Source organism: Heptranchias perlo, chromosome 6 (genome assembly GCF_035084215.1).
Source record: "Heptranchias perlo isolate sHepPer1 chromosome 6, sHepPer1.hap1, whole genome shotgun sequence".
In the NCBI taxonomy this organism is placed as follows: domain Eukaryota; kingdom Metazoa; phylum Chordata; class Chondrichthyes; order Hexanchiformes; family Hexanchidae; genus Heptranchias; species Heptranchias perlo.
In genome coordinates, this window is record NC_090330.1 from 25015285 (window position 1) to 25036675 (window position 21391).

Sequence of the window (21391 nt, forward strand, 5' to 3'; positions counted from 1 at the left end):
CCCAGCGACGATGAAGAAACGGCGATATATTTCCAAGTCGGGATGGTGTGTGACTTGGAGGGGAACGTGCAGGTGGTGTTGTTCCCATGTGCCTGCTGCCCTTGTCCTTCTAGGTGGTAGAGGTCGTGGGTTTGGGAGGTGTTGTCGAAGAAGCCTTGGCGAGTTGCTGCAGTGCATCCTGTGGATGGTACACACTGCAGCCACAGTGCGCTGGTGATGATGTTTAGGGTGGTGGATGGGGTCCCAATCAAGCAGGCTGCTTTGTCCTGGATGGTGTCGAGCTTCTTGAGTGTTGTTGGAGCTGCACTCATCCAGGCAAGTGGAGACTATTCCATCACACTCCTGACTTGTGCCTTGTAGATGGTGGAAAAGCTTTGGGGAGTCAGGAGGTGAGTCACTCGCCACAGAATACCCAGCCTCTGACCTGCTCTTGTAGCCACAGTATTTATATGGTTGGTCCAGTTAAGTTTCTGGTCAATGGTGACACCCAGGATGTTGAAGGTGGGGGATTCGGCGATGGTAATGCCGTTGAATGTCAAGGGGAGGGGGTTAGACGCTCTCTCGTTGTCATATGGACTGTTCCAGTTTACATTAACCATTGGAACACAGATCACTGGAGGAGCATCATCTCATCAAAATTACCATTGTGGAACAGTTGCCTCCCTGTTTTCCCTAAGTTGGTACATTTGCCATTGCCAGGTTAGTGCTGGGAAGAATGCTTGACACTTCATTGATAGTTAAAATTCGTCCAAAATATGAAGAAATTATATCTTATAAACAAAATTGTTTGAAATACCATTGGAGGTCTAACAATGTAGAAGGGAAAATCAGAAAATGAAGAGCCAGGGCCCATGCTATCATCTACCACCGTGATCTTTATAACATGCCTGGGGCAAGGCCCACAGGATCTCCAATTAGACAGATGCTACTGGGAGTGTAGGACATGGTGCTAAAATGTGAATTACTTTATTCCTCCCTCTCCTGAGAAATCGGTGCAGAACGCCTATGCTGCTACTAATAGGGAACAGAATTAAGCTTTTTGTGCCAACAGTAAGAAAAAATGCAATGTATATCATATAATTAAATTTATGTAGTGTCACCAAAATATAATTTACTTTTGCTAAAAATTGTGGTACAGCACTTGGGAAAAATGCACAACAATTTTGCAATTCCGAAAACAAATCTCATAACTAAGAATTAGAAATAAGAATTATGATTGAAATAAATAGCCTGCTAGAACTATATTCAAGCATTTGGTATGTTCACTATTTTTTCTTAGACTGTACAGATTGCTGGAAACATCTATACGCTGACTAGAATTGAATACTAATCTAAGCATGATGCGGGCTTCTAATGGACTGGAGTTAGGTCGATGAGGCTGCAAGCAGCTGCTGAGTGGTGCTGCATTGCAGCAGAGAGTGATAGTCCTTGAACGTCCTTGCTGATCCGTGAAAGTAGTGAAAGAGGAACTGCTGTGGGATGAGTGTTAATGGTTCTGGAGCACACAGCATGACTTTTTGAGCTTTTTAGTTACTTCAAGAAAGGTAAATTAAGCAGAATTCAAGACGCTAAAAAAGGAATAAAAGAATTCTGTCAAATATATGTTTGGTTTTACATAAATATTGACTGATGTAAGAGATTATTTCTGTTACCTTTTTCACCAGAGAAGAAACAAATTTTTGCAATTTAATTGGAGAGTAAGCCATAATACCTGATGATAGTGGACAAAATTCCCAAACATCCAACACTCAGAAAGTCCCCTTCTTTGCCACTGAGAAACGCTGATAGATCGTGGGAGATTTGAACTAGTGATCTAAACATGACACAGACAGAAGCTGATAAAACTTGAGACTGGGAGTTGAAACATTCTGAAATCATTTCTATGCAACACTGAAGACAATAAGTAGAAAACTCAATTCATTATGTATAACCCTCAGTGCAAGAAGCAAATACATGTTTATATCAAAACAAGGATGTTAACAAATTGTAACTGTCTAGTATTTTAGTATTTATTTCAGTGTACAATTTAAAGGTTTGCTTACCAGATTAATATTTTATGCTACAGTTGTAATGTCGGTAGCTATGCAACTCTGGTATTGCACTGTTTTTAGAGCACTGTGGGCAGACAGCACAGATTTACATTGTCCTTTCACACCGCATGGCAGGTACTTGAAAATCTTAGCAGCCCATGCTGTTGTGATGTTGGTATGCACTGCACAGTGTGCTGTTGTGTAGATTTTCCATATATATGTATATATCACACTGACTGCAGTTTTAGTATAGTCTGGACATGCTGGTCAAAAGCAGTTCGCTGGTGATATTTAAATGAGGCTCGAAGCCGAAATTGGTTCGTGCCTCGACACAGAGCAGTCGATCCGCCAACTCCCGCCCGTTTTGGGCGCTAGTCGAATTTCTCCCCCAGCGTGTTTACTTAGTGGATAAGATGCACATCATTCTTGCCTTGGTTTCAGTCTATGCTTGGAACCTTGAGGTAAAGCTGTGCTAGAGAGCCTGGCTATTAATGGTTTCTAAAATAAGAATGCCTCTATCAGTTGAAAATCAATGGTGATTAATGACCTGCCTGGCAAGTGCAGCTATACAGAGTTATTGATGTAGGCTAATGAATCTACCTTGTTCTAGAAATGCTCTTGTGTCAAAGTATCTGCAGTGTAGGCTGAGCTGGTCAGTCCTCACAGACTTGTAGAATACATGCAAGAAGTGGGACTTGCACTGCTGACATTTAGTTTGGTGCAGTTTTAGAGTTGATTTTTAAAGCTACATGATCACCTAAATTGGGAATTTTCAGGCAAGTTCAATACTTGGGACAGCCTACTCCAGAAACTACAAGGATGTAAGTTGGCTACAATTTCATAGTACATAGGAAAAGGAGTAGGCCATTCAGCCCCTTGAGCCTGTTCCGCCATTCAATTAGATCATGGCTGATCTGTATCTTAACTCCATCTACCTGCCTTGGTTTCGTAACCCTTAATACCTTTACCTAACAAAAATCTCAGTTTTGAAATTTTCAATTTACCTAACGTCAACAACTTTTTAGGGGAGAGTTCCAGATTTCCACTACCCTTAGTGTGAAGAAGTGCTTTCTGACATCACCCCTAAATGGCCTAACACTAATTTTAAAGTTAGGGCTGCAGCAAGTGCCTCATCAAAAATAATAGGAAATACACTCATCATGGAACCAAAACTGGCAGCGTCCAATGTAGGAGAGCTGGCATTCTAAAATATATAATTTCCTGCTTTGGATGCTGCCAGTTCCGATCCATGATGAATGTGTTTTCAGAGTGTTGTGAACTAGCAAAGATAAGAGTTCACCCAAAGTATTTGTCTTTCTTAAGGTAAAGTAAGGAGGAAGTAAAAGTGTCTAACTATGCCTGGCTCCTATCATGCTTGTCTCCCATTGGACAGGCTACTTGCCACCTGCCTCATTACTGCAGAACTACTCTTTCATCAGAGTTGATCCTATGATTCACACATTGATTAGGTATAAAGGACCTCGCAGATATCAAATTACCCTCATAGATCCTTCCCAGAACCTCCCTCTTCTCACACTTGTGGGATTAACCAGACATGTCTCTGCTGAACAGCAGGGGCCCAAAGGTTTGCAGTCCTGTGCATGGTTATTAACAAAGCTAGAGGACATTATACAGCTAGTAAAGACAAGCACTGTCAGGGGTGCTTTTCATCCAGATGAAACATTAAATAAAGGCCTTTCCAGCCTCTTCAGGTGCATGTAAGAGATCCCATGGCACTATTCAAAGAACAGCAGGGGCGCTTTCCTGGTACCCTGGCCTACATAGCTTTTCCTGCGGCAATGCACATCAAATAGCAAAATGTGATAGTGCCTGTAACAGAAGACATGAAAACAAATCTCAAAATGGAAGATTGAGCATATTAAAGAGATTTACTTTAAGTTGCATTGGCATTTTACAGAAAAGGACTTTTTTTAAAATCTGCTGATTGGACTATTGGTAACTCTTTTGCCTAGTTACAAAAGTGGCAGTCTAGCTGAAGTGTTTAATCTCAGTTTGCATAAAGTAATGTAGGTTTAATACTTTGGGAAATGTTTGTGACAGATCCAGAAACAACAAACAAGCCAATCATTGGGTGGATCTATGGCTGTATGTGGTGTACGCACTCACACACACTTTTGTTTTTACTACCGAGTTGCTGAAAATTAGCTCTGCTACATGCCTCAGTGCTTTGGGAATAAACAGGAGGACAACCATGGTATTTCTGCAAGATCGGTAATCGCAACCTTGCAAAACTATCATGAGAATTCCCGCTGACAGTAATGATTAATCCCTGGTAGGAGATAGGATCAGGAGCAATGCAGAGAATGGTGGGGAAGGAGAGTGGTCAATCAGGGCACTCGGTCTGGTTTGGGATTTTGACTCTTGATCAGGTTATCTTGTTTACTGTCATCATCTCATTGTTACTCAGAGTCATTGGCCCCGATATTAGAGTGGAGGCGGGATGGCAGCGGGGGGGTGATTGGGCGCGTGGGGAACCCGCCCAATAAAAAATGTCTGTTTCCCATACGATCGCGAGTCAATTGGTGCCACTTAACGTGGCTTCCGGGTTTGCCATCTGAAAGCTGCGTAGCAGGCGGACTGCACACCCTGGTTAGACTGCACCTGGAGTACTGTGAGCAGTTCTGGACACCGCACCTTCGGAAGGACATATTGGCCTTGGAGGGAGTGCAGCATAGGTTTACTAGAATGATACCCGGACTTCAAGGGTTAAGTTACGAGGAGAGATTACACAAATTGGGGTTGTATTCTCTGGAGTTTCGAAGGTTAAGGGGTGATCTGATCGAAGTTTATAAGATATTAAGGGGAACAGATAGGGTGGATAGAGAGAAACTATTTCCGCTGGTTGGGGATTCTAGGAGTAGGGGGCACAGTCTAAAAATTAGAGCCAGACCTTTCAGGAGCGAGATTAGAAAACATTTCTACACACAAAGGGTGGTAGAAGTTTGGAACTCTCTTCTGCAAACGGCAATTGATACTAGCTCAATTGCTAAATTTAAATCTGAGATAGATAGCTATTTGGCAACCAAAGGTATTAAGGGATATGGACCAAAGGCGGGTATATGGAGTTAGATCACAGATCAGCCATGATCTTATCAAATGGCACAAGGGGCTGAATGGCCTACTCCTGTTCCTATGTTCCTATCACAGGCTGTCAGCTGGAGGAGCTCTATTTAAAGGGGCAGTCCTCCAATGGTTTTTCCTGAAGCAAACACCCACACACCACAATGGAGCAGCACAGGGGCAAGGCTGTTGCAAGATTCAACGATGCCTCACTCCAGGTGCTAGGTGGATGGGGTGAGGAGGAAGAAGGATGTGTTTTACCCGGTGGACGGGAGGAAATGGCCTGCCTCTGCCACCAAGAAGGCCTGGCTCGAGGTGGCAGAGGAGGTCACCAGCAGCAGCAATATATCACGCACTGGATCCAGTGCAGGAAGCGCTTCAATGACCTAACTAGGTCAACCAAAATGAGTACATTTACTGATTCTGCTACATTCCGTCTTCCACATCACCGCCCTCAACCCCCAATCATTCTGCACTGCCAACACTATCACATCACTCCTCACACCCATCCGCAACTTACCTGCACTTCCTCAGCACCTCCTCACCTCCCCATTAGTCACCCCACCACTACCATTCAACCCAATCCTCATACAATATCAGGGCTCAGTCTCATACTCACCCTCTGATGCATCTCTTTCATGGTCAGCCGCACCCAAACCAATGCATTTATCGGTTGGCCACGTCACCATCATTCACTCACACGTCTGTACTTTCTCCCCTTATAGGAGAAGAGAGCTCAGAATGCACGGGAGAGGGCGAGGACCCGAGGGGGGCCGCAACAAATCGTCGCCCTCACAGATGCAGAGCAGGAGGCGCTGGAGCTCAGCTGAACCCTCGAGTGCTTGTCTGTTGGGGATGCCGAGACTGGCACCTGACAAATGTCTGTTGACATAACTTTAACATTCATCACACACAATATGAATTGATGTTAAACATGCCTTGTCATCTTCAGCACTTCAGTATGCTCATCGCAACATGACACATCTGTGATGATGCTTAATATTGCCTTCTGTTCTCTTACAGGGCCTTCGCTGACCGCTGTGACGGCAGAGGGCGATTCCTTAGAGGACCTGCTGGCCTCTGAGGGTACACCGTCACATCTTAGCGAGCCATTCACCAGCGCAGATACTCACACCTCGGTGAGTCCTAATCCTTAGTTAGTTGGGTTGGCACCTGGTGAGTTACCACACATATGTGAGCACGAGCAGACACCGATGGCAGAGGCAGCTGCAAAGAGTCCGTGTCAGTGGGAGCACTCCTCTCCAGGCTCTGCTCAGCTGGACGCCGATGCTGAACCCTGGGGGCCATCCTTTAAAAGGAGAATGATCGAGGGACAGCAGCACATTTGCAAGGTGCTGGAATAAGTGCCACGCGCACCCCCCACAATAGCGCAGAGGATGGAGGAGTCCAACTCCTGCATGAGTGGAATGATGGCACAGGTACAGGACGGAATCTCTGAAATAATGCCACAGGGATGTGAGCAACTTTCTGAGATACTGTCACGGGTAAGTGCGGGAATGTCTGCGATGGAGAGAAGGCTAGCCTCCATTGAGCTTTGAGCACGGCTCACAAATGAGTCCATTCAGGCCCTGACAACGGACGTTCGGACTCACAGTGAACAACATTCTGCCGCCTTAAACCGGCAGGCAGATACACTAGCATTGGCCTTACAAGGCTTCACACATGTCCTCCAAACTGTTGTCCAGCAGAGTGGTAGGAGTGATGTGGGCCTGACCCAGGGAATGGATGATGGCGAAAGGGGACATGGAAGTGGGGACGCCACTCAAAGCACCCCCATGTCTCACCCGTTGCCCCCCTTTCAACCAGTACCCACAATGCTGCCTCCTCTCCAGGTGGCTGCCCCTGCACAGGGGCAGGTGGAGCCGTCTTTGGAAGGGCCCTCACGGGCTCCAAAACCAAGAGGGCGTAGGCCGAAAGCATCTAGGCAGTCAGGGCATGCACAACAGCAACCTGCCACTACCTCTGCTGCAGCCACAGGGGATGCACCATGTAGAAGTAGTCGGAAGAGAAAGGAGAATGTTTTGTAAGCACGAAGGGTATGCACAAAGGTGTTTGACGGTTGGTCATGTTTTACTGTCATCCCGCCAGCTTTAATTGTCGGTGGGACTTCCGCATTCAGGAGGCACGCGCGCACCCAGACGCGTCAGTGGGGAACCCAGAAGTCTGCGGGTTGGAGCCGGGTTCCGAACCCAAACGGGATTTTCCCGATTTTCGGAGCCCCTCTGCCCCCAACACACCCTCAATTTCCCAGGAAAATTGAGCCATTGACTGTCAGTGTTATTTATGTTGAAAATCTCCAATATTTTCAGAGTGGTTATGGAACCCACTTCCAGCCATCATAAAACTAGCAATAAAACATTTATGAAAAAAAGTTGTTTTGCCAGAACAGTACAAATGCAATCACTGTTGTGCAGTGTTTTAGAATGTGACATTTTTTGTTGTATCTATTTGAATATTGTGTAACATGCTACATTAAAATATTTTGTTTTTGCCCTTTCTGTTATCAGATTAGGCTCACAATTAAATAGATCACATGTTAATAATCAGAGATTAAAATGCTTTTATCTTTGAAAGATTGAAGAATGAAAATACAAAAGTTCACAGAGTACAATGATAAATGATTCTATTTAACGAATCAAGAATTCAGAAGGATAAACATATTATTCTGTGAAAGTTTCAGATCACCGAAATGTAATCCAATGTTTCCCTTCAAGTATTATTGAGTGTAAGAGTCATCGCAAAACAACATGGTAGGATTTCTGTAAACAGCAATTTAAAGCTGACTTACTCCTGTCTTAAGGGACCAATGAATGTAGCAGAGGCTTTTTTAGGTCACTGGTGATTTCATAAACCCAAGGGACTCGTTACAAGTAGAGGCTTCCAGTGAAATACTTCAAGTTGAAGGTCAACCAGTCTTTGCGCAGCTCAGCAGTTTTACTGCATTCCCATTCATTTGGAACGCAGCCTGTACTGTGCATTGTTACAACTGGCTTTATTCCCTCTCCCAAATACATGAGCAAATGCAGTGAATGAATAAATAATCTCATTGTCACCCACGCGTTAAGACGTGCAGCAAAAAGCAACTGACAAAAGCCTTGGGACCTGTGCATTTCTATTACATCCATTTTTTATGTGGTAATCGAGCCAGTTAGAGCCAAGACAGGAAGTTCTGGAATTTTCCATGAAAAATTATTGATCAATGTTTACAATCAAACTTATGTGAGATTTTCACTCCTCTTTGGTGGTATGCTTTACAGTCACTAGAACAATTTTTATCACAATCCAGTAATTATTCAGCAGTCACGGTGTACAAACCTCAGTAGTTTCATTCAGTTCTCAACTGTACGGCCACAGTTCCAGGTACATGGCTGCGGGAAAGCTGTGTCAGCTCTCTGATGGATCACTACACAGAAGTGAGTCATTCACCTGGAGATGTGGGGGAGGGGGGAAGAGAAAACAGAAGCAGTTGAGGTGCAGAAAATGGCTGCAGAAAAAGCCTGCTGGCCATTCTGCCCTGATACAATTGCACTTGCTATTTGCTGGTTATGCAGTAGTATTGACAGTAGTTATGGGGAAGTAAGCACAGCAGACATCTTGAGTGAGGGAAGCCGGAATTCTAGAAGTGAGAATAAGACTAAAGGGCCGAAACTACATGGGTCTGCGACCTGTCTTAATTGCCAGGATGCATCCACTGCATACCTCCGCCTCTGACCCCAGAGTCAGGGGGAGATTCCTTCATTTGCATTTTTATGGTGGATACTTGCGCCACTATGGGCACATCTCAAGCACCAGCCAGAAGAAGAAGGGGCAGGGAGTGGGTACTGTGGCACTGGTCTGCCGCTCGCAGACCTGCCAGCACCACCGGACCAGAAGATGCAGAGGTGAGCCCCCATCAGCATCCTGAGGAAATTTTAAAAATAGAACAAATTCTTGAAAGAATAAGGCCAAGTCCCAGATCTGGACACCCAGGTGGACCTCACTTCCACCTGTCGCAAGGCCAGTAAGCTTCCTTTTCACCCAACGTAATGGCCGCCCAGCGAATCCTAGGTCAAGGTCAAGGAAACTCCAGGTCTGGGAATTCCTTCACCCCGGCCATACCCGTGCAAAGGACCTTGTTTGGACGGATAGAGATTTCTCCTGAAACTTGGCATGAAGCCTTGGATTCACCATATCTGGTTAGCAGCCTAATTTCCAGGCTTTACGGTGCACTCCCAGTTCACGTAAATTTGGGGCCAAGATATATTTAAGTGTTATCTTGGAAATCTTTCCCGTATAGACAGGACGCATACTCTAATCTTTCTTCCAGAGAGTATTCATTGACTATTTAATTTTCAACTATTGTTATTCTCATCATTTTACCTTGATTATAATGCGTGCTATTTAGACTGGCAGCTATTCAGACTGAAAGTTATTTTGTGCATTGAGTAGATGAATCTTTGAATACTATGCACAAAGAGCAGTGTGTTATTCTTCTGAGATCATAAATTATTCACCCATTGAGGTAGGTCTCTGGTATTCGTCTAACGCTGAAGTAAAGTTATAAATCAGCATTCAAATTTTAACTTCAGAAAATGCACTTGACGTATGTTTCAGACAATATAAAGCAGTTTAGCTACTTATATAGTTCTTTACTTTCTATTTGTTTTAATCTAAGAAGTAAATTCTGAGGCTCAGAAATCTGGGGTCCCTCCTCTGCTGCTGCAAGTATGGTGGAGCAGGAATCTCAGCCAGCAAGGGCCAATATTATTGACCCTGGCCCAAATCCCGGCACAGGGTGGGTAGAAATTGCACCTCATTGCACCCATTTTACAGGCTTAAAATGGGCGTAACAAGGCCCAGTTTCAGGAACCAATGTCCTGCGCCCCAAGGATGCCTGAAAAACATCCGACACAAATTTGGGTTGGGACATTTTTCAGGCGTCTTGGGTGACCACCTAAAACAAGAGTCGGTCTTGCTGCATTCAGGTTTTACATAAGAACATAAGAACATTAGAAACAGGAGCAGGAGTAGGCCGTACGGCCCCTCGAACCTGCTCCACCATTCAATAAGATCATGGCTGATCTTCTACCTCAGCTCCACTTTCTCACCCTATCCCCATATCCCTTGATTCCCTTCGTGTCCAAAAATCTATTGATCTCAGTCTTGAATATACTCATTGAATGAGCATCCACAGCCCTCTGGGGTTGAGAATTCCAAAGATTCACAGCCCTCTGAGTGAAGAAATTCCTCCTCATCTCAGTCCTAAATGTCCAACCCCTTATCCTGAGACTATGTCCCCTAGTTCTAAACTCTCCAGCCAGGGGAAACTGTGTTTTCTACATCCAGCTGTGGCCTAGCCAGTGCCCGTTTCCAAAAAGGAACGTTTAATTATCTTGGCCGCTCCTTACAGCTCCACAGCACCTCTGAGGGTCGCAAGGTCCTCCTTCCCGCTGTCCTTCCCCCCACCCCCCCCCCCCCCCAACTTGGAACTTACCTGAGGGCCGCTGCCAGTTATGCAGGTGGCCCAAAATATTAGATTCTGCAGTCAGGCGAGCTGTCTGTGGAAATGCAACTGGCACCAGCAGCTCACCCAGATTATATAAATGAGGCCCGATGATCAATTTTTTGTGATCTTTGGGCCTCCATCTTTGGGTACATGGATCATTCCCTGTGTCCTTTTGGCACTTGAAAACTGGCCTAAACAAATTTCTAGGCCGCGATCTTTTAAATAGATGGGATGGACGGCCTGCACCTGTATGGGCACAACAGGGGATCCTGCACCAAATGCTGTTCTAATGGCAAAGCCAGAGGACCTTAAGAAGTTGAAAAATTCCTTCTTATATCTTTACCTTTGTCAGTGAACCTTTTGGGGCTTTTTGGAAGGTCCAATATGGGATCTATGTCAGCTGTCAAGTGACGTTGATCTGCTGGGCTTAGGAGAGTGTAATGGGCAGAATTCCCAGGGTGGCCCGAGAACTCTCCCCAGACACACCCCAAAAGATGCCGGCCGAATTCAGGAGGGCAGGTGTTAGAGCTACCCGCCTTAAACAGCTGAGTCATACAGAGCAAGAAAGTCCCAGGTACGACCGCCTCTGTGTGTTGAGTTAGCTGACTTTAGCTAGGGGAGCAGTAGGATTGTCACAATTAGCCTTTGTGCCCCTGGGTCAGACAGAGGAAAATCCGCCAGGGTTCTAGCTCCTCATTGATGGAAATGAGGGTGTTTGGATAAGTGGACGTTGGCTGATTTTTAACCTGCAGTCAAAAACAAACCCAACATTCACTATCCTAGCCTCTCACATGAAGAATGGTCACATGAGTGAGGTGTTAGAGGCTGGTGGTGCCTAAGATGCCATATGCCAACAGAGAATCATTGTTTTCAGGACAGCAGGAGAAGAGCAGAGAAAATTGTTGGAAACAAGAGAAAAATAAATTTTGAAAAAAGAAAAAAAGTTAGTAATGCAAGCAGAACTTTACTTGCACTACTGGTAATTGAGAATAGGACCCTCAAAGTACAATTAATTCATTTCGTTAGTGCATTAACCAGATTGCTTCTATTCCACAGGATTTCATTTGGTTCCAATAATGGTTGTAATTAGTTTAATACCTGAGAACTTAAGTTTGCACTAACTTTATAAACTGCAAATAAATAAAGAAAAGCACCTTGTGCTAACTATGATTACTTCAATACAGTAGTCGCTCAGTGTAACACTGTTTGATATATCACATCCTGAAATAACAGAAGTAATTGTGTATGTCTCATTAATAAAGAAACTGTAAGAGGAATAACATGCCCCTGCTTTAATGTTTAGTGTGTGTCTTGTTATTAATTCGATTTTTGGGCACAACAGCCCTTGCGTAAAAAATCCTTTTACTGGTAAAAGTCATCGAGCATATTCACTTGGAGGTGTTAGACTTTTACCAATTTTTTCCACCATGAATAGTTAGCCAGCAATGCTAATTCCTAGGTGTAATGTCCTGTTCCTCTTTTCCCTGTGTTAATATGATTGTCCTGTTCAGCGCCTGTTCATGGATGTGAGATTCCTGTCATCATTTCCTAAGTTTAAACCATGCACTTTATTCCAGATCACAAAGTGCGATGTCTCTTTCATCATTTCCAGAACTCAGTGGACAACAAACAGTTCAGCTCTCCAGATATAAAGCATCAAGCCCTTGAGCTCACCAATAGATAGTCAGTAATCAGACTCCCCAGTGTGATGGCCATCTTTTCTCACAGCTATTAATTGGACAGCAGGGTTGTTATCTGGGTGTGGCGTCGCTGACATCTTTCCAGTGATAGTTCTTTGATACATTCCTGTCAACAGTTTTTTTTTCTACTGTTAGTTATCCACAGTCACTTGAGCCTAAATTAATAGAATGTAGGCACCTTGCTGACATGTTGGATAAGGTTCAGTGACAGAGGCAGGCTATTGGTATTCAGTGCAATGCCCAAGCTGAGTCCTATCTCAGACTCTAACATTTCAGAGTGAAGTATATGCCATATATATCTGACTTATTAAACATTGCTAACTTTTAAGGTGTTCAGCCTATTTAATGGTAGTTCAAACATACTGTGCCCCAGTAAGGTACAAGGTGGTAAGATCTTTTTCACTGAGCAGTCACTGCTAATAGTGATTTATAGCACCAGGTCACATAAAAAAGATATTTTATTCCTTATGCGAATTATATGGATAAATATCTAAATTTGAATTTAAAAGAAAGAATATACATTTATAATAGAACATGACATCTCAAAGCATTTCACAGACAATGAATTGCAATCACTGTTGTTATGTAGACAATAAAAGAAAGATTTATATTTATATAGCGCCTTTCATAACCTCAGGATGTTCTAAAGCACATTACAGCCAATGAAGTACGTTTGAAGTTTGGACACTGTTGTAATGTAAGAAACGCAGCAGCCAATTTGCGCACAGCAAGCTCCCACAAACAGCAATCTGATAATGACACATTTTTTGTGATGTTGGTTGAGGGATAAATATTGGTCAGGACACCAGGGAGACTTCTGTGCTCTTCTTCAAACTAGTGCCATGGGATGTTTTACGTCGGTTTAACATCTCATGGCAAAAAAATGCTTCTAGTACAGTTTTAATACCATCAGCATTATCATGGTGGAGTTCTTGTTAAAAAAACACAGCATATAAAAGAAACAAGGATGCCACTTGGGACCCCTACGCAGTCTGAAATGAGGCATTATGTGGTTATTTATTTATTTTAATCCTATGCAAACCATTTTGTATAGCTGGCATGCTCATTTCAATTACTCAAACATCCTTTTGAACACATCCATTTTGAAGTAAGCCAGCATAGACTGCCTTGGAAATTATTTTAAATAGGATAGCACACCTCCGCTGAAATAGCATGCAAAGTGATGTCATATGAACATGTTAAATGTTGGTCCACTAATTTTGCCAACAGTAATTTCTAGGCTAATATACTGATACAGCACAGCAGCATTTTTACAAATGACTGCAGACTGATTAGGCCCCCTTAATCTGCTGCACATCCATGTAGAACCTCTAGTTTATGTGGTTCCTTTTGTCGTAAAGTTCATTTCATTACAGACTGCCTCAAGACAATAGGGAATATGGACGTTGATCTGAGAGAAAAACCGAACGAGGCAGATTTTTGTCCTCACTGCCTAATCTGGTGGAGCGATCACCGGCCCTAATTAGAACTGCCTGATTTCAGCCAAAAGAGTATCCATCTTTGGACGTGCAGCAAAGAGAGTACACATCTTTGCAACTGAAAGGCATCCTCCTGTGAAAGAAGGAATCCAAACTGCCTGAATGGAAACCATCGAGGGAATTGAATGTAGACTCTCCGTAGGTATCAAGATGAGTGCAAAGGTAAGTATACCCATATTTGGGCAGGCTATTGCTATTGGTGTATAGCATGCTTGGTACAACCAAAATCTGCAACCTGGTGCACCCTGAGAGAGACAGTGGGGTAGATTTTAACTTTCAGCCCCAAGCAGAAAACTGATAGAAGCGGATTGACCACCCATTATATACCCAGACTGATTTTCCTTTCCTTTGAAGTCAATGGAAGGGAACATCTAGCAGGATGTACAACTGTTCCTTTTATCTCATCTGCAGGTTGTACATTGTGGCAGTTCTGCTTTGTGATGCCCCCAGGCCCAAACATGCCACTTAACAAAAGATAACATTTTATCCCAATCTGATTTTTATGTATATTGGATTGCTTCTCCTCACACCACATTAAAACCGTAGGCTGCTGTCAGCCCACGCACGCCTTCCTCTCCAGAACTTACCTTAGGCCCTAGGCTGGCATCCGAGCTGGTCGATCTCACCACCCCCCACCCCCTGCACCATGACCAGTGAGCTGTCTCTGGGGCTGCGACTGGCTCCTACTACTCGCCGCTACTACACTAATGAAGCCGGCCGACCAATTTCCCATGGTCCTGCTGCCGGCCTCTTCAGGCGCGTGCGGTGAACCCGGATCGCAACCTGATTCGGGCACGATCCAATTTCTGGGCCCAAGGGTCAGAGATAGGGTAACAACACTGCAGTTCCAATTCTCCAACCTGCATCACCTTCATGCATGGCTCCCCACTGGGTGTGTTGATTCGGGGAATTTACCCTAAAATTACTAAGAAGATAAGCTGAATGTCTACCTTATATTCATATTATGTCACACTCACACTGTGCTGAATGTAAATCTGGTGGGGAAACCTGAATACTGAACTGCTGATTCAAAACCACCCCCACTGTGTCACACAAATACAGAGGTCATCCAGCAGTGGAATAATATTGTCCCAGCTTCAGTGAAATGCTGGGGAGTAGATTTCTCAAGTCCTCACCCAAGACAAGTACTTGGCTCTCCGTGATTATGGATCAGAAAATCATGGATGTGCTGCCTGCAATTTTCCTATCCACGTTCACAGTGGGCGAGGTTCCTCACTGTGGTCAAGGACTCAAGAAATCTACCCCTAGGTGTCAAAGCAACTCACTGTATTCTGTCTTTTATACCTATCTATCATCATGGGTCAATACACAATGCGGCAATAGATTAGCGTTATGTAGGCCAGCTAGAACATGCCCTGCTGCATACAGCAGGGTTTTCTCTGAAATTCAGCAAATCACTAGGTACAGGCTGCATCATGTGTTATATACATGCCTGTGAATATGTGGAGCTTTCTCGCGTTTTGGAGAACTCAGGGCTAGATTTTCAGGTCTGGACTCGGTGCTGCGGAGTCAGCGTGCACCCGAGGACGGAGGCCTGAGAACCGCTAGAAATTGGTCCTCAAGCCTGGTCTACATATTCAGGGTGAGCTGACAGCTCTTGTTGCAACGCCACAGGCTGCTCGCCCGAGGGAAGAATTCAATTTCAGGCTTCCTGCCTCACTCACTGCAGCCCTCAGGTAAGTCCCGGGAGGAGGCGGGGAAGATAGCGGGAGGGGGCGCCGATTGCGGCTGGCAGTGGCCACCAGGAGTGCTGCGGAGCTGGGAGGAGCAGGAGTGGTCCTGCCGGATCCACATTAAAAGTAAAAAAAGCATTTTTACTTACCTTTTCGGTGGCGGCCGCTTGCTCAGCCGCATAGATACCTGGATAACCTGAGAGGAGCAGGCCATGCGCCTGCTCCGCTCAAGGCGACCCAATTTGCCACAGGGGTTCTTCAACAGGCATTAGGCCCCTAATTAACGCCTGTTTTAAGAGGCTGCCTGGAATGCCTAGAAATGGGCCGGACAATTTATCAGTGCGCCTGCACAGATTGGGCTCGGGTCCCACTGCTAAATTGGTCAGGGTTGCATCTGTTTTGCACTCGCAAAATGGGCGCACAACCTACCAATTTCTACCCCAGCGTGTGTGTACGACCTTATTGGCGCAAGTGAGGCACTTTGAATAATGTTAACTAACGAATGCAGACATAATACAGTATGTTAGCTATACTTGCCTTTATTAGCCGAGGCATAGAATATAAGAGCAAGGAGGTTATGATGGAGCTGTATAAAACACTGGTTAGGCCACAGCTGGAGTACTGTGTGCAGTTCTGGTCGCCACACTACAGGAAGGATGTGATCGCTTTGGAGAGGGTGCAGAGGAGATTCACCAGGATGTTACCAGGGCTGGAGCGCTTCAGCTATGAAGAGAGACTGGGAAGATTGGGTTTGTTTTCCTTGGAGCAGAGGAGGCTGAGGGGGGACATGATTGAGGTGTACAAAATTATGAGGGGCACAGATAGGATGGATACTAAGGAGCTTTTTCCCTTCGTTGAGGGTTCTATAACAAGGGGACATAGATTCAAGGTAAAAGGCGGGAGGTTTAGAGGGGATTTGAGAAAGAACTTTTTCACCCAGAGGGTGGTTGGAGTCTGGAACTCACTGCCTGAAAGGGTTGTGGAGGCAGGAACCCTCACAACATTCAAGAAGCATTTGGATGAGCACTTGAAATGCCATAGCATACAAGGCTACGGACCAAATGCTGGAATATGGGATTAGAGTAGACAGGGCTGATGGCCGGTGCGGACACGATGGGCCGAAGGGCCTCTATCCGTGCTGTATGACTCTATGACTCTATGACTCTAAGTGTACGCAGGCACAGATAGAAGTGGAAGTGTAATGTCCTTTGGAATGACCCAGTGGTGTAAGTTAGGGGACAACACAAGATTCTTTAAAATGCTGAAGATCGGCATGCAATAAATGATCCTCTATGTGTCGAACATCTTGCTTAATGAGGTGAAAGAGCTCTCTGATTTGCAAGAAGGGAGCAACTGATAAACTGTCCAGTTGATGATGACTGAACATTTAGCACCGTACAGCCATGTATCTCAATGCAACTCAAATGCAAACAGATGCAAAATCACTGACAGACCCAATATGGTGACATTCAGGCACAGTGCCATCTCACAACAACCTGGGAGTCAAAGTGCTGACTTGAAGGAAGGAGAATTAGTGCAAATACTGCAGGAAAGAAGTCTAAGAAAAAAATGACTGTAGTTTCACATCTAGTATCTCTCTTCTGATAGTGTTAATATATTAAATTCCTCTGCCATGACCATTCTTATAATTATTTGTTTACTTATAAGGTCCGAATGATGACATGCTGGAAACAGAATCTTTCATTTTGTTCTTCACAGAGAATGTTTTAATGGATATATCTGTAAATATTAACAAATATTCACTTTTCTAATGCTAATAAAAGCTTAGACAAATATTTTCTTTTATGCTGACACAGTTCCATTTGAGTTCTGCACTGAAATCCTACACAGCTGGCTGTGCAGCTGCTTTTGATTGAATCAGGTATTTACAGGATTATAAAAGCTGCTTTTGCTTAAGCCGCTCCACCACTGCACAAATTATGTTATTTTCTGTGACTGGATATATCTTTTAATTAACAGTTTTGTCAACAACTTCCGGTTTTAAATAAGAATTTTTTTTTAAAAAGCAATAAACTTAATTTTTAACCTTTTAAAACTGAATTGCTTTTACAGGTTTTAAAATACCAGCTTGTTTTTGTTATAGAACATCTGCAATAATGATTTTTCTTGCTAGGTTTCTAGAAATCAGTATAGAATGTAATTAGACCTATATCTGTTTTGATGATGCTACTGTTTAAATGTCCCAAAGGCATATAAAGCATGATGAGTATGCATGGAACGAAAGAGCAATTCACTGGCACATTCCGCTGTAATCCAAATAAATGGAAGAACGGCAATCTGTTCATTGTTCATATTCATTTTCTAAGGAGGGCTGTGAAAGTTGCTGTTCTGCTATCTACGTGTTTACTTATCAGTTTTAACAATAGTTAGATAAATTGAATGTTAAATAAAGAATCTACTTGAGAACATATCTTGGTCTAAATAGTGGTGATAATATGTTGAGAACATATCTTGGTCTAAATAGTGGTGATAATATGTTGATATGTATTTTGACAGTTCTGTCTGTTATTTATAAAAAGTTAAGTGCAAAAGCAGTATGAAATTTTAATGGTGGTGGGAGCAGTAATGATGTCCATGTTTTTGTGAGCAGACCTAAATCATATAGATCACAGGGATGGATCTGAGATGGAGAACACAGCTGGGATTGCAGAATGACAGTTAGGGGTAGAGAAGGACAGAGCTGGGACTGCAGAACTATGGTTAAGAGTAGAGAAAGTCACAGCTGGAATTTCAGTTACATAAGAGATGGAGAAGGACAGGATTGTCCTTTCCCAGCTGCAGTAAGAGATGGAAGACAACAGAACGGGGATTTCAGAGCTACTGTTAGGTGTTAGAGAAAGACAGAGCTGAGATTGCAGAACTATGGTTAACGTAAGAGAAGGACAGAGCTGGGATTGCAGAACAATGGTTAGTGTCAGAGAAGGACAGAGCTGAGATTGCAGAACAATGGTTAGTGTCCTTCTCTAATGCTAACCGTAGTTCTGCAATCCCAGCTCTGTCCTTCTCTTAAGTGACACAGTGAAATATTTGAGCCATTAAATTCTGCAGATATTCTCCTGGTCTCTCACTGTAACTGCAGCAAGAGACTGGTGGAACACCCAAGAATATGGCATGAATGGTCATTTTCAGCTGTATACATTGTTTCCTTGGGGATTCCTCCCAACGGAGCTATGACAAGAGGCCTGGTGAACCCCTGTGGAATTTCAAGGCTTGAGACATTTGAAGACGAGAAACAAAATTGTAATATAACATTATGATGCATTGTAACCCTTACTTTTTAACATTTTATTAGTTTTTGTTCAGGCAAAAGCATAAATAAACAATAACTCTTTCAATAAAAATGCACACACACACATTGCAAACCAGCTTCATGTCACAGGTTGTTAGAAAAAAGGAGATATATTGTAAGAATAACTAAACAAAGGACTTAATTGGGCCAATTTTCCCTCCCAATTATCAATTTCTTGTACACCTCTCAGCTAAAATTGCAGCCCCTGTTTTGCCAGTGCTATCAGAATCTCTTTCAGGTGTTTCAGCCGTACAGTAACAACTTTGCTAGAGGTCTGTTGTGCCCCGTTAGATAGTTTTAGCTGTAATCTATTATTAATTGTATAATTCTTAATATTCCTACATATTTTGGTCATCTTCTGAATTTAATGGGGGTGGAATTTGCCTTGGGACGGTCGCGCAAAACAGGCGTTAGTGAATTGGGAGCCCGTATTACACTGCACCCAATTTTCTACAGATTTGATTCGCTCTTGTCTGTTTTGCACTACCACCCAAAACAAAGTCCCCCCCAGTGAAAGTTGCTTCCCATTGCTAGAACATTATTAAAGTTTGAGCTAAGTGTTACATTTGGATAGATACTTTTACAGATGTGAAAATACATAATCTGTATTATTTCCAACAACGTCAAGGGTGTGGCACAGAACATTTTTGCCATTCATTTCCATGGGGTTTCTCCCGATCATCTACCGTAACTTCCGCGGATCTTTCACTGGAGCTAAGGCAGATGATCGAGTGAAGCCCAGAGGCAATCCAACCCCCTTGTTTCCATGTGGTCTCTTTATAACTATCTTTAACTGCAAAGACTTGAGAAACTCATTTGTCATGTCTTTCCTGTAATTGATTGAGGGAGGTGAATTTCCCACCAACAAATAAATCAGAAATGTACTGATACTTTATCACTTCCAACTAACCTAAATGGCGAAAAAAAGAGTTAACATTTCAGATCGAAGACCTTTCGTCAGAGTTCTGCCTCACTTGCTGAGCTTTTCCAGCATTTTCTGTTTTTATTTCAAATTTCCAGCATCCTCAGTATTTTGCTTTTAACCAGTAAATGGGATCACTACCAGCTCTTGTAGCAGAATTACACCATCGTGTTCAGCAGAGTTGAAGATAGTTCATAACGCAGCTAAGCTGTATTTTTGAGAAAATCCACAAAGTAGCTGCACAGTTTGGGATTTGCTCTTTCACAAAAGAATCTGCATTGTATGAGATAGAAGAATATTGTACTTGATAAGTCTGCACTTTTCGACCTTCTGGTCTAAACTATTGGTCTGACGGGAAGGCCATCATCATCATTGTAGCTTATTGCTCCAAAACCACCAGATCTAGTGTTGTAATTTATCTCGAATAGTTCCTCAGGAGTACAGAATTAGTGAGTGGCTATTGAAAAGAAGAGGTACAGATGTGTGGGGCTTGTGCTAGTAGGGGCATAAGCTGGGATGGAGAAGAAGCAAGAAGCAAGCAGGATGACGGGGTATTGACTGGGAAGTAACTGTCTGAAGTGTGAAGTGAGGTTGGTGTCCTGAGAGAAGTTGCTGATTCTGCAAAGGCTACCAAGTGAGAGGAGAATGCTACCAGTGGTTAGTGTGAAGAGAGTAAGGAAGATGTGAGGGTGTGTTAGTAATGAGAATGAGAGGTGTTTTAGTGTGCCCTTGTGCTGGGTGGTGAAGGAAGTGATGGATGGAAGGAAAATATTCACATTACTGAGGGAGGGGGGTGATGGACAGCTGCCATGTGTCCTAGAGAGAAGTGGAGATATGAAGATACTTACTCACCCTTGCTATTCATGTGAGGTCATTGAAGTGCTTTGTGTACTGGATACAGGTCCTGGGGGTTACACTTATATAAGACTTCCCTCCTCGCCCTCACCTCTTCTAATAGCACCTCCAGGGAGGCTTCTGAGAACCTGGGGTTTTGCCTGCGACTCATTCTTCCCACTCTGCTGTTCAGACAGTTTCCAGATTGAACCAGGCAGAAGGGAATACAACTTACCCTTTAGAGGTGCATTCCCGCTTTAAGTAAGCCTCTGAAGGGACCGGCGGTAGCAGCTAAAAAAAATGAGTGAGATTACCATTCAGCCACAATTTGGGTGGGACCTGTCCAATTTAAATAAGGCCGAGGAAATGAAAAAGTGAGCCAAAGTTTATCTCCTAACCCCCTGTCCCTCCACATACTGCTGGTGAGAGCCCTGGGCACAAGGTAGTTATGTATGAACTGTGTCCTCTTATTCAAACTAACGACCATTGAAACCATGTTTCTTCCTTAAGCATTTCGCCTGGCATACCAATCACACTGTATTACCAGTTTGTTTGTTTCTTTTTAAATATTGAGCACATAATAACTGAGTCCAAGGTGACATGATTTCCTGAAATATGAGGATTTTCTGTTTCCTTTATGAATGGTTTCTAAAATGTAGTAAAGGCTGAATTCCTGCTGTGCAATCAGGTTAGTGTGCTTCTGGTTGCAGAAGTAAAAAAAAATCCTCTTCATTCAAGAATGTGAAGGAGAATATTAACAGATTCCTGACTGACTGACACTTGACTCTAATACGACTGAATGATTTCCTGTGGTT

At 43.6% G+C, this 21391-nt stretch overlaps 1 protein-coding gene and 1 long non-coding RNA gene across 3 annotated transcripts in view; one reads left to right on the forward strand and one right to left on the reverse strand.

Moving 5' to 3' along the window:
* The window catches only part of stard13b (StAR related lipid transfer domain containing 13b), a 398947-nt gene that overhangs the window by 189309 nt on the left and 188247 nt on the right, over positions 1-21391 (forward strand). The window lies entirely within an intron of this gene.
* Positions 1348-8530, reverse strand: LOC137322477 (uncharacterized). Its single transcript, XR_010963136.1, has 3 exons — positions 8448-8530; positions 1712-1813; positions 1348-1568 (listed from the first exon to the last, which is right to left on the reverse strand). It is a non-coding gene; the product is annotated as an uncharacterized lncRNA (long non-coding RNA).